This window comes from Sapajus apella, unplaced genomic scaffold (genome assembly GCF_009761245.1).
Source record: "Sapajus apella isolate SASKATOON/1434 unplaced genomic scaffold, GSC_monkey_1.0 scaffold40, whole genome shotgun sequence".
Classification (NCBI taxonomy): Eukaryota; Metazoa; Chordata; class Mammalia; order Primates; family Cebidae; genus Sapajus; species Sapajus apella.
This window is the reverse complement of record NW_022436980.1, coordinates 9,224,746-9,238,611: the sequence shown is the minus strand read 5'-3', so window position 1 is coordinate 9,238,611 and position 13,866 is coordinate 9,224,746. Positions and strand designations below refer to the sequence as shown.

The window sequence follows — 13,866 nt, the reverse complement described above, 5'->3', positions numbered from 1 at the left end:
CATGGGCTCAGAAAATGTTACCTAGGAGAAATGAAATAACTTGACCTTTGAAGTATGTATTGTATATATTTGACTCAGTGGAGAGCTTGAAAGAACATTCTAAACAGAGAAAACAGTGAACAGTTATTATGTGCAGTGACAAAGATGTTTACGGGCATTTGAGAAAGCATCTGTAGATAAACTTGGATAAAGAGGTGGCATAGTGTACCAAAAAGCAGGGATGCAGATTGGAAAATGCAAACTAAACAAAGCCTTGAGCCCCAGCTTAAGGACTCCAAATGCCATCCTAGTACCTGATTCAACTTTATTTTAGGAAGAAAGTGATACAATTTAATCATCAGATATTTATTGAGCACCCACTATGTATCAGGTACCCTTCTAGGTGCTGGGAATACAGCAATGAACAAAACTGAAGAAAAAAAAATGTCTTCATGGCATTTATATTCTGCTAGTTAAAAGCAGGCATGAATTTCTTCTGGTTGAATTTTTATAAGGTTAGTCTACATACACTAAGTGCTTATAACAGACCAAACACAATTCTTACTTCTGTGACAAAATTTTAAGCAAGAGAAAGCAGTTGTTACAGTTAAGAAGCCTACAGTTTAATATACGTTTAGTATTAATGAAGGAAAGAAAGCAAAGTCAAGTAACATATTTGTTTAAAAGCAGGGTGGGGAATGCTATCTGGTCTACTATCACACTAAGACGTCATAGCTGGGAAGTCTGTGCAGAATCACAAGACCTCTGTAAAATAAAGTCCCACCGCATTGGACCTGAGGATTGTGTTAGATGAGCTCTTGCCAACCAGGGTAATTTTGCCATCCAGAGGACCTTTGACAGTCCCTGGAGACATTTTTGGTTGTCACAGTGAGGGTGGGAGGGTGCATCTAGTGTGTAGAGGCCTGGGATGCTGCTACACATTGTATAACACAGGACAGAAAACCCCTCACAACAAAGAATTCTTCGGTTCAAAATGTCAGTAGTGACAAGGCCAAGAAACCCTGTTTTAGATCAAGGTTTAGGTGTGATTACAGTAGGAGTTGCTTACTTTACAAAATCAAACCTGGATTTCTGTCAAGATGGCAACAATAGATTATGTTTGGAATCACTTTGTTTGACTTTGTATGTCAAAAAAACTCATGTTAAACCAGTGGCAGATTATGTCTAAATAAACTTATCTTCTCGGAATAGTCACTGAATTATTATTGAAAAATCCAGATTTTGTCTTGGTAGATTAGAGGGTAATTGCAAAATGACACAATGACTTCCTGCCTCAGAAGCTGGTAGGATTCACCTTAGCATGCTCTTTGAAAAAAGGAAGTGAGATGAAGCATGTCCTGGAAGCCAACTTCAAAGGCTATGGTTTCATTCCAAATTCTAAGATGTAATGAGCTTTATAATCCAGTCATCATTACAAAGCTGCATGTTTGGCTGCAGGCATCCAGTTCTTAATTTTTCTTCAATGAAAGGATATTTTTTAAACAAATGTTGGAGGTCATGAAAGCAATATTCTTTAACGAGGAGAGGAGAGCTTAATAACCCATAACAAACTGTAAGAGTTACCCAGGGAAGCCCAGCTCAATTCAGCCTGAACCAATTAGTGTTTGCTGAGTCCCAATTGCATTCTCAGTGCAGTTCTAGGAAAAGACAGGCTGACAAGCTAAGTGGCAAGATGAGACAAGTCCATGTGGAACAATCAGAGACACTTGATGAATCCAGGGTGGGGCTGTACAGACACAATTCAGGAGCTTCTGTCACTCTGAGGAGAGAGCCCTGTGCCTTTCAATTCACTGGCTCTCACTTGGCTAAGAGTTACATAGCCTAAGAGAACAGGTCTCAGAAATGCCAACCAGTATGGCAATCATCCAAGATATTTATTCATTCAGCTCATAAGTATGGAGTGCCTACAATGTGTCAGGGACTTTTGAGGTGCTAGGTTACAGTGATCAACAAGATAGGCAGGGCTCCTGTGGCTTACAGAGCTTACAATCCTGTGTGACCCACCTGCCGTGACTCTTATTTTAGTGTCCACCAGTCCCTTTGGCTCTGTCTCCAACTGTTCTGTTTGCACATGACCCATGATGATGTTGACTTTAATATTAAGTCCTTTCTAATGACTTAGCTGGTTCTTACCATCTAGGTCTTTCTACTCCTGGGTGCTTAGAGTAAAATACTAGGTCCAGTCTGACTCTAACCCTCAGCCAGCACCTCAGGTAGACACAGCTGATCCTTAGCATGTGGATGATCAGACACTGAGGAGCACAGACTAAAGGAAAACTACTGATTTATGAGTGAACATGTCAGAAATGGTGGGAGATCAACCTGGAAGACATGCCATTAGATGAGATTAGAAGAAAGTAAATCATAAGTTCAGCAGTTGATAGGGGTATTGGATTCTAATGTTAACAGTGGAATACCAGAGAGAGTCTGCAAGGCAGGGAGAAGACTCCAGTGATTTGTTTGTGACAGCAGCTTCTGACCCCTTCGCTAGTCATGCCATGCCTGTCTTCAGGTGCCAACGGAGCACCTCAGTTGCTCTCCAATAGTTCCTGCCTTTATCAACATGTATCTGCTGCATAAAAGTAAGAAAAGTCAATGAGTGCTGGCGTAAAGGAAGGAGGATCAGGGAAGTCTGCACACAGGGTCTGGAAGAAAATATTGACTTAGGTGGAAGAAAGATGAGAAGCGGATCTTCACATTCTCATCATAAGCAAAGGCATAAAGCATAATGAGCGCAGGACATGAGAAGGCAAGCAGGAGTTCTGACATGGCTTGTTGGGAGACGGCTAAGGGTTGATTAGGTGAGGTGGAACAAGGTAAAGATGAGCTTCAACTAATGGGCCATGAGTTGGGGCTATGATCTGAACAACAAATAGCCACTGTGGCTTTTTTAGTGTGTGGGAAAATATGAGGAAAACAGAAGCTATGTATAAGGCAGGTGATAGATGCAAGAGCAGGGAGCAAGAAGACTAAATGATATGGATTTAAAATGGTTTATTTTCCACGATCACGAAGGTGGTTAAAAAAATGATATGGTCTGAACTAGAATGGGCATTTGTAGAAATGGAGAGTGCTACAACAGGAGCCTCACCAGGACTGTCTGTCTAAATACAGGAGCTAAATAAAAGGTTGGCAGAGAGCAATCATACAAGGACCTTTCCATTTGTTTCCTAGCAATTACATAAAAATGTTTACCAACTGCCATGATTGTTTAATAATACTAAGCAATAATATTAATATTTGTTGGTTGCCTCCAACGTGCATGGACTGTTCTAAACTAGTAAGTGTATTTTCTGATTGAACCCTTCCAACAACACAATTACTTAGGTACTATTATCCCACTCTACAGATGAAGATACTAAGGCACGAAGAGGTTAAGTCACTCCCAAAGTCATGCAGAAAGTAGATGAGCCAGGATTGAGCCCAGACAGACTTCAGACCTAGAGTCTTACTGCCTCAGAGAGTACGTGGTTGGTGCTCAATAAATGTCTTTAGACACTGAATAAATCCCTTGTAGTGTGAAGCTGTTATAGGTCTAAGGAAAAGGTCAAACATGACAGCTATGCTTACATTAATCTCTCCCTTTTTTAGACCAGTGTTTTCCTAAGACATGCAGCATCTGAGAGTGAAGCTAACATTTCCTCATATGGAAATAAATTAGAGAAACCCCTCCTCCATTTGTAACCGGCCCCATCAACACTATTATATAATTCTCACTGTAGATATGAATCTAGAGAATCCATACAAAACTCCAGTGTTTCTCCTTGAATCCTAGAAAATTATGTTCATTGTATCTTTTTCACCATTTTCCACCTGGGGCACACATTACACACTGTTAAAAGAATTTCTTTTTTCCATATCTGTCACCCATAAGTCAAGGTTACCCTTCCTGATGACTAGTTTACTTTGGGTATTCATCTATTCAGTTACTCCCCTTTGGGGTGAGGTTCCTTGGGGTAAAAGCTATCAGATGACCTATTTTTCAGTTTATTTCATAATTATTGAGTATCTACACGCTCACCGCATGATGCGTGATGATCTCTGTCCTGCTTACCGTCATCTTCCCCAAGGGAGTCCTGAAACCCTTTCTGGACCAGTAATCCAGCAATACGCATTATTATTCCCCATTTAGTCAGCACATAGCCTAAACAATCTGCCTCCCAAATGACAATGTTATGCAGAGTTTAGGATTTCACACCACATGTCTCTTTACACTGCGCTGAAGGTCAGTGCCCACCTTCTCCTGACCATGCCCATTGATGAGGCTGATTCAAATGTGTTTAGATGTAGTTGAAGGCCTGTATTGTCCAGTTAATGTCACTACTGTGTTTAAAAGCTCTTTGTGCTGCAGGCAAATTGATGGAGAGCAATTATACATTTGTCCAGAGACTAGATGGATAAGTCTAAGTCTGTGCAATGCCAGTAGTTTCTATAGTGATAAGATGAAAGGTCAAATGGAAATATTTCTATTTGAGAAAACAAGTTAAATTTGCAGGTTCAGTTTTACATTAGAATAAGGCAAAATCTTAGATAACGGAGTCTGACTAACCAGATAAGTTAACCAGCTGCTTGAAATTTTCAAATAACTTTTACCTTTGTACTTGGTTGATTAAATAAGCTAGACTGGATAAGTTAGCAAAAAATAATTTTAACTTTTTCCATTCTTCTCTGTTCAGATGAGCTATGTTGAATAATTTTTTCTTGTCCTCTAAAAGAAATTTCAGACAAATTTCTTGGCTTTTTTTGGTGATTTTCATATAATAAATGTCATCTGGTCCCTTTCAGCCACAAGAACAGACTTGTGTCAATAATTTAAAACTCTTGTCAAATGTAGACTTGTGTCAATAATTAAAAGCTCTTGTCAAATGTAGTGTCAAAACTCAAAAAAGTTAATTGAACTTCTTTTCTCTCCTTCCCCCAAGTGTGGGTCTAGCTCAGCTTGGAAAGGTTGGGATATCTGAGGTGGGGGTAGGGAAGAGACAGGTGATGTCTCTGATTTCCTGGCCTGGCTCCATCCTCTCCTCCACTCCTAGCTGCTGGCTTGGGACCCCCTTTATGAGGAATGGGGTAAGGAGAAGAGGAGAGAGACAAGGAAGGAAGGACCTTCCTTGCTGGCTGTAATCTGACTTGGGCACCCTCTGGAGGAGGAGAATAAAAATTGCCATATTGACTTCATGGGGCACTTGGGCAGATTTTTCAGAAATCCCTGACTGTTCTATTGCTGCTGTCCCTTGGTGCAGCCCATGCCTCTCTTCTGGACTTCTGCTTACCTCTCCCTGCAGCCTCTAAACTTCTGAAGGTCAGCTCCTCTTGGGGGCTTATTTGCTCCTCTAAGTGTTCCTCCCAAGTGAGATTCTTTTCACGGCACCCTATTTTGTCTGGAAAAAATACGCACCTTTGCCTGTTCTATGGGGGAAGTGCTCCTCTCCAGCCTAAGTAAGGCACCAAGCCCCTTTGTTCTAAATTCCAGGACACACAAGTCAAGAGATCTGAGTTGTTCTCTCAGATCCACACTTCACTTGGGCTAAAGAGAAGGAGTGGATTCTTCTTCATCTCCTCCACAAGGGAGGGCCTAATGCAGAGGACCCTTCAAAGGAACTCTTAGCCAGACAGCTCCCACCCTGCCACACAGCTTTGCGGCTGATTATGGACCAGCACTGATAGCCCCCACCCCACATGCCTCACATGTCCTGCATAAGTGGGCTAGAACTCTGCTTTCAACGTGAGACTGCTCATGCCCTGTACTAAGGGTCTTAACCTTTGGGACCTCATCTGAAATGAAGGTATAAGGATTCCATTTAAAAATGGTGTTCGGCATTATCCATTGAAGAGTTAAAGGAAATAAAGTGAAAATGAAGCAACATGATGAGGTGATAGTTTATGCACTGACGGGATCCTCAGAAAGCTGTAGTTCTTAGCAATAGTGTGGTGGATGGAAAATAAACACTGAGTTCTAAAAGCATTGGCCAAAGGTGAGAATGCTTGAGGAACATGAAGGGAGACAGAAGAAATGAAGAGAAAGCTTTTGTGTGTGTGGTTCCTTCCTCTAAGGGTGATTAAAACAACAGATGAAACTAAGCAAACAAAATACCTACTACAGCACTTGGTTCACAGTAAGTGTCAACATGTTGTATTCTATTATTAGACCCTGTAGATCAATTTGGGAATACAGTAACAACACAAGGTAAAAAAAACAGAGTGGCTGATTAACCAGTCTGCCTTTGTCTAAGGGATGTGTGTGCATGCATGCGTGTGTGTGTTTTAATAAAAATAAATAATCCAAGTTTGGAATTATGTATCTACTTGAGATGTATGCTGATGTAAACAAAACCAAGCTCACAAGGACCAAGGCCTAGTGAAGGGAGGAGGGAAGTGGGCAGTGAAGAGCAGCAGAAATCTACAGTTGGCATGAACAGCCACATGATACCCTACTTGTCATATCCCCACAACCGCACTTTCCCCGACTCTTGCTTTGCTCAGCCAAGTTGGACTCCAAGCTGTTTCTTCAACATGCCAGGGTTGCTCTCATCTCTGGGCCTTTTCCCTCATTTCCTATGCCTGAAAAACACTTCCCCCAAATATCTAGATGGATCACACCCTCTTCTTCTTCAAATTTTTGTTCAAATGTCACCACCTTCTCAATGAGGTACTCCATGACCATCCTATTTGAAATTGCAGCTGCCTCCCACCCCACTTCCTGTCCCCTTTTTTGGCTGTATTTTCTTCACAGCACATTTTAACATCCTCTGTAAGTTACCTGCTTGGCTCCTCTCCACAAAAATAAAAGTAAATCTGATGAGGGCAGTGCTTTCTGTCTGATTTGTCTACTGACACAGCTATATTACCTAGAACAATGATAGCACATGGTTATCAATAAGTATGGATAATTCAGTAAATTTTTTCTAAATGGAGAAATTTTTTTAAGTACAAAAAAAGCAGAGATTAACAAAGGAAGGCTTTAGGGAATGCAGAAGAAGGCTCCCTAAGGCATCTGGCTAGTGCTGAAGTCTGGGCAGTCTTATGAAAGGTGATGGTGGGACAGGAAGAGAAGCTATCAAAGGCTTGCTGTTCTGGGAGGTTGTGTGCTAGACATCATGAGTGAGCTCTTCCGTGGCTAGGCCCTGGTTCTGATGATGCATGCTACAGCAAGGCTAACTACACTGATAAGGCTACCAGAATGGAATAGTCTTTAGTGTCAGACAGGCTTGGGTTCAGTTCTTATCTCTGACACCTACTAGCTCTGTAGCCTAGAGCAAGTCATTCTCATGGTAGCAGCTGCCTGAATGGACTAGCTGCTGGGAGGATGCCAGCTGCAGTGGAGGAGGCATAGCTGGGACTTTGGAGCTCATGGAGGCTGGGAACAGGCAGGAGCCTACCCCATACTGACTTGGTGGGGCAGGAGCCCTAGACTCAGGGCAGCTGCCACCACCCAGCTGTGACTCTGGACCCGGACATCCCTGTGCTCTCAGAAGCCTGGGAACACCCCTACTCCCACAGGCTCAGAAGGGCTTGCCCCCAACTCCCTGGACTCTCCCCACTCCTGGCACCTGCTCCAATTTTGGAGCAAAGTTGTGGCTGAGCCAAGGCACTGTCATAATCTGGCCAAGTATGTACATGCTTAGGGCAGTACTGACACACCAGTCCCCCATCTTGCTGCCTCCGGACTTTGGGCACCAACGAGCACAGGAGGGAGGCAGTGGCTGGGTTGAGCTGAGGGCAGCTGGCTGCAGGCAAGGCATATGTCTGGAAAGGCATAGGTCCCCAGTAAAACCTCACCTTCGGGCCAGGGATAGCCTGAAGCTAGGGATTCAGGCTGTCAGTTCCAGGTGAAGGTCATGGCTGGAGTGAGAACTTCATGGTGACCATTGGGCCAATCAGATAGTGCCTTTTCCAGCCCCGCCACCATGGCCTCCCCTGAACCAATCACCATGTGCCTTCTCCCTTCTGAACCCATGAAAAAACGGGGACTCAGCCAGACTCAGACAGAAGTCAGGACGGGGACTCAGCCAGACTGAGAGAGAAGTCAGGACAACCAGCTATGGAAAGGAGCTACCCACCATGGGTCTCCTCGTCCAGAGGACTTGTCTAGAGAAAGGAGCTACCCACTACAGGTCTCCTCTCCACTGAGAGCTGGACACTCACTGGGACAGTCTGCCTGTGGAAAGGAACTACCCACTTCAGGTCTCCTGAGAGCTGTTCTGTTGCTCAGTGAAACTCCCCTTCACCTTGCTCACCCTCTAGTTGTCTGCATACCTCATTCTTCTTGGATGAAAGACAAGAACTTGGGACCTACTGAATGTCGGGACTGAAAGAGCTATAACACAGCAGGGCTGAAACACATCTCCCACTTGCTCACCACATTGCAAGTAATGAGGAGAGAAGGCCTGTAGCCCTTCAGGGAGCCCAGACCTAAGGGCCTCCTGGGCCAGGGCTGTAACACCCTGTTTGGGGTGCTACAGTTCCTGGCATCTTCAGGCTTTCAGGTGCCACAGTGTTCCCTTTGTCCAGACACCAGTGCCTGCAGCAGAAGCCGCTTGCAAGACATCTGTTCCAGCAGCAGCCTCACACAGAGCCGGCACCCATGCTGGTGCCTGGAGTTTCCCATGCCGCAGCAGCCGGTATGCCTGGCTGTGCACAGTGGCCAGATCCCACGCTCACTAGTTCACACACTCCTTGCTGCCCTGCACCTGGCTCTCCCTTGACAGGTGTGGGATCCAGGCTGGTAGCACAGACCAAGCACAGCCTGGTGGGCCAAATGGGTGGAATGAGCCCAGCAGATGTGAGCACTACTCAGGCAGAAGACACCACTGGCCACAGAATTTCTGGCTGGCAAAGCAACACCCCAAAGATCCCGTGACAATTTCACCTCTTTAGTAGTTTCCTTGTCTTAAAAAATGAGAGTAATATTATCTAGTTCATCTGATTGAGAATCAAATGTGAAAGTGCATAAAAATCAACAATGAAGCTAAGACTCATACTGTCCAGTCTGAGAAGGCATGTCATGATTAAGAGTCCAGTAAGCAAATCCCATCTCAAAATAAATCAAGACCTTTATTTGTAATTTTAAATTCCTTGAAAGAGGAAACAATGACCAAATCACTATTTCTCTTTCTTTAAGTTACCAGTTTCTCTTTTTTCCTCCCCTTAAGCTACTTTGCAGCTGCTCACTTGCCTTTTTTATTTGGCATATAGTAGGACCATATTAAATTATCTTTAAAATCTATGTTGTTTGGAAAATATTTTAGTATTTCCCAAAAGTTAACCAACCATAGGTCTTCCAGCCTTCCTTTACCTTTCCTTTCTCTAGCAGTTAGGTCACCAGGAAGACTGGCTAGAGTACAGGTTGAAAGATTCTGTTCTGCTTAATGATGTCACATGGAGATGATCAGAATTAGCTATTTCAGAACATGTTTCTGGCTACCCACTCAATTCAGCGCTGACTGAAGCTGTCTTCTAACTTAATTGAATTTCCAGTGATAGCATAGAGTGGGGTTTTTTATTTTCATGAGAAAATTTTTAAAAGAGCTAAAATAGAAATGGGCCAAAAAGGTTTTAAACCTCCTCATGTAACTTTATGGCTATTTCTGAACTAGTATAAACAAAACATTTTGTGTGAAGTAGTGTTTACCTCTAAATTTCATATTTCCTGGAAATATGAGTCATTATAGTGTATCTCTGGATACTTGCAGTATTTGACAATAATAAACATTCACATTGAAGAAGAAATAAACAGTCAGCAAACAAAGCCATCAACTCCCTGTCACTGAGTTTGGCATATTGCTTGCCTACATAGAAATAGAAAACACTATCGAATATTGAAGAGATGTTGCTATGTTGTATACTGAGCCTTAAAACAAAGGCACAAAGCAAGCTGTCTCACATCCAGAAATATATGATCAATATAAATCTTTCAAAAACATGGCTACAAGAAATGCAAATAAAATTTTTTAAATGCTGTACATGATATCAAGAGACAGTCAGACATGTTCTTATATAGTTACAGAATTTCCAGGTCAGGTTCTAAGAAGGGATTTTTTAAAACAAAACAAAACTCCTAAGAAATAAGCAGTGTTTCTGCACCTGCGTGCAACAGTTTGATCACTGTTCTGTTGCTGCTGATATCTCAGATATGCCCTGTGGCAGGTAACACCCCAGCTAGTTCTCACATCCAGTTCAACTCAGCACACAGAACAAACACTCCTGAGGACTTGTAAAAGCCCAGCAATGGGATGGACAAGTGCCAGACGTGACTATTACTAATCCACGGCATGTGAGACCACACACTGGGCCTTTGTACTGGCTACGTCCTCTGCCTGAAAGTTCCCACCCTTCCTCCACTGGCCACAATCTCCCACTAAATTCCTTGAGAAAACTTTCCTGGGACTCTGACTGGGCCATACCCCCTTTAATATATTCTGGTATTTGAATTGGCTTATGTGATCCTCTGGTTGATGTCCATCTCCTCCATGAACTTAAACTCCAGGAGAGCAGTATTCCCAGTGCCAAGCACAATGCCTAAAATATAGAGACTCCCAAATGTTGGTTGAACAAATAAAAGAATCTGTGCAGGGAGTAGAAAGAGAGGACTGTGTGAAGATTGTTAGAGATCAGATCATGGAATGTGAAGGAGCCTTAACCTTGAGCCATGGTATAAAGTGGGAGAGAGGGGTAGATTTAATTCATCTAGGAGCTACATAGTTCTCTAAATGGCTTTAACTCTGGCTTCTAAATAATGAGTGAGGTCCCACAGTAAAGGGATCAATCTCTCAATAATCTGTGCAAGCTGATTCAGACCCTCAGGTCAAAGCCTAAGGAAAATTCAGCTGGAGACCAATATGACCGAAATAACTTTGTGCTCCCTAAGAGACTAAGTATCACTGATCTTTTTGTTCCCCACCCTGGACATGTATTCAGCCCTCAGTGTACTCCACAGCCTGTGTGTGAGAAGGGTAAAGCAACATAGATGTCTAAGTCGGGGCAGAGATACAGTCACACAAGGATTAAGGCAGCATGCATTCCTGAGGCATGTTTCTCTCCCAACGAGGTCCCTAAATAACATAATAGGTAGAATCAAATGAATGAGTTCTTCACCTGCAGTGAACTTTGAGAAACGATTTATGTCACATTATTTTCTGACCTCCAGAAAATAACATTTAATTAGTCATTTTAATGTAAATGAAATTCCCAATCAAGTTATACTTCATCAGGATTCCTGTGATTTCCTGCCAGAATTAAATTACATGTCCTGGTCAGTGCCAGCACCCAGTGTGGGCAACCAGGCTGGCATAGAAAAGTATCTGTTGCTTGCAGATAAAGCCTTTTTTAAAGGCTGCTGGCAGTGGCTTATTAGACTGAGATTTCTAGGTAGTGGTCATGTAGTTCACAAATAAATATTAAGTTCTTTGATGTTTATTTCCTAGATCTTTTTTAACATTTCTCATTATAACTATTGTTATCATAGCACCACTTTTAAAAACAATTCTTTTGAATTTACTAAGTCTCTCAGCAAATACTTTTGGAGGTTAATTCTCAGCATGAGAAAGAGAAGGGAGGGAAAGAAGGTGGAAAAAACCATCTTTATTCATTAGGAAGAACTTATATCTCAGCATCTCATACAGTGTTCAAATTACTTATAGCTAATTTATTTTTTTATATATTTTTACCTTGTCTTATCCCAAAAGGAATATGAAGTAACTTTAAAATTACATAACAATGCAGAATTTTGAAAAGAGGTAACTGAAGGAATTGCTTTAGAGAGAACAAAAGTAACATCTTCTCAATGAGCAAAATAAAATTATAAATCACTTGGTGATCCATAGATTAGTAAAATTGTATAGTAAGACAGTTGTCCAGAAGCACAGCTGCTCTTAATGCAGAGACAGACTGGGCCCACCTCGAGAGGGCGTGGTGGAGCACAGTCCCAGGAACCTTATCACCGCGAGTGAACAATGGCGACCCTTCCCCATGTCCCGACTATTAGACTGTCATCTAGTGTCAGACAATGGGAAAATCCTCAGTACTAAAAGAGCAATTCCACAGTGACTAGGAATGTGGTTCCAATACTAGTTCAAAGCAATCTACAAAAGCATCCCATATCCTTTAGGTAAGCAATCTTGTGCACTTTTTTTTATTAACACAGCCTTTAGTGAATGGTGGGAGGCAGTGAGCTAGAAGTTACAATTTCTGCACAAGAATCTGGTACTGATGGCTCAGTGGGATGGCAGAGGAGAAGAACTGTAGGTGATTCTGCCAGTGAGAAGTTACTACCCTACCAAAAAGCCAATGCCCCAGCCTCCTATCACACTCTTCATTTCTGACAATTAGCCCTTTTCTGGTACAACACTTTGGAATGTAGTTCTTGAACTTGGGCCAGGCTGAGGAAGCAGGGATTAGTTACCTTAGGTCAACTTTCTTCCATAAAGACCAAGGAAAATGGGACAACTGTGGAACTCCTCAGGGGATTCAAGTGGCTTACAGTTAGAATATGCTTGTATTATCAACATCTGAACTAAACTGCAAGTTACCTGTTTTATGGCTTCTAAGATATACTTTTTAGCATTTACTGTATTCCAGGCACGCTTCTAAGTATTTTATATGTATGACTCTTGTAATCATGAAGTCACAGTGTAGTAAGTATCTCTTTGTAGTTCACTGATGGGCTTAATTGCAAAAAAAAAAAAAAAAGATTATCATTGATTACCTCTGGATGTGAACTTCTGGTTTATAAATACATAATCCACAATGCCGACTTATTTATTTGATTTGATTGCCTATGTTCTCTATTTAAGGCATGCCCTTGCACAGAATCGAGGTACCAGGAAAGCTGGCTGCCATTGACCACTAACTAAAGCTTGAGGATGAATGAACATACAGGCTATCATACTGTAAAGATATTTTATAGGATCCTTTACACATTATACGGCACTCTTTTTATGAATATCTGGGGAAAAGTTTCTTTCTAATTACAATAAAAAGAATAACTCTTTTAATAACTGTATTAATAATAATGCTGCCTTATCTTATTATATTCATCAATCACATAACCTGAACTCTTTACTTCTTGGCATTTACTACCAGAAAGGTCAGACCAAATGTGGGGTCTACATCTACTAAAAGCATAGGACATCACAAAATGCTCTTTGTGCACTCTCCCCATTTAGGTTTCAGCAGGAATCAACATATTTTTTCTACTATATTTTCCTTGTTCGTATTTTCCGTTTCCGCTTTTATCTTATTGCATTGCACATTGATGTAAACCACCTTGAATACATTTTGGAACAAAGGAGAAACACATGCAAAATGTATTTAAAATTTTTTCTTTCCAAGAGATATAAACATGACTTCAGTGAACTGTGGTTGGATATCTTTCTTCTTTAATCTACCTTGCTTTATATAATAGCTCTAAAATATAGAGCTATTTTCAAATGAATATGAATCAGTCTTTCATTTGGGGGGAGTAAGGAGGAAGGAAGAGAATGTACAATTATGGAGTATAAAGATGGAGAAATGGCTTTGCAAACTAACAACTGAAGAAAATATGAAACCATACTTAGTATGTGAAGATACTATTTTCACAATAGTATTTGTGAAAATTCACTATAAGGTAAGGCTCATGAGAGCAGGGACCCTGCCTTCACTGTTTACTGCTATAACCCCAGCATGCAGAATAGAGTCTGACACACAGTAGACACCAAAATAATATATTTTGAAAGTGTGAATGTAATGCATTAGGAATTAGGAAAACTGGGTTAATAGCAAAGAAATGATATTGGATATTGGTTATTTAACCACAAGGATATTCTTTTTAGATCCCATCTCATCATTTACAAAATGAGGCTATTCACTAAGATTCTTTCCAACCCTAAT

At 41.6% G+C, this 13,866-nt stretch overlaps 1 protein-coding gene and 1 long non-coding RNA gene across 6 annotated transcripts in view; one reads left to right on the top strand and one right to left on the bottom strand.

The window, feature by feature from the left end:
• LOC116565489 overlaps positions 1–13,866 on the bottom strand; it is a 324,301-nt gene that overhangs the window by 256,287 nt on the left and 54,148 nt on the right. The window lies entirely within an intron of this gene.
• The window catches only part of CD96 (CD96 molecule), a 106,945-nt gene that overhangs the window by 60,386 nt on the left and 32,693 nt on the right, over positions 1–13,866 (top strand). The gene's annotated exons all lie outside the window — the stretch shown is intronic.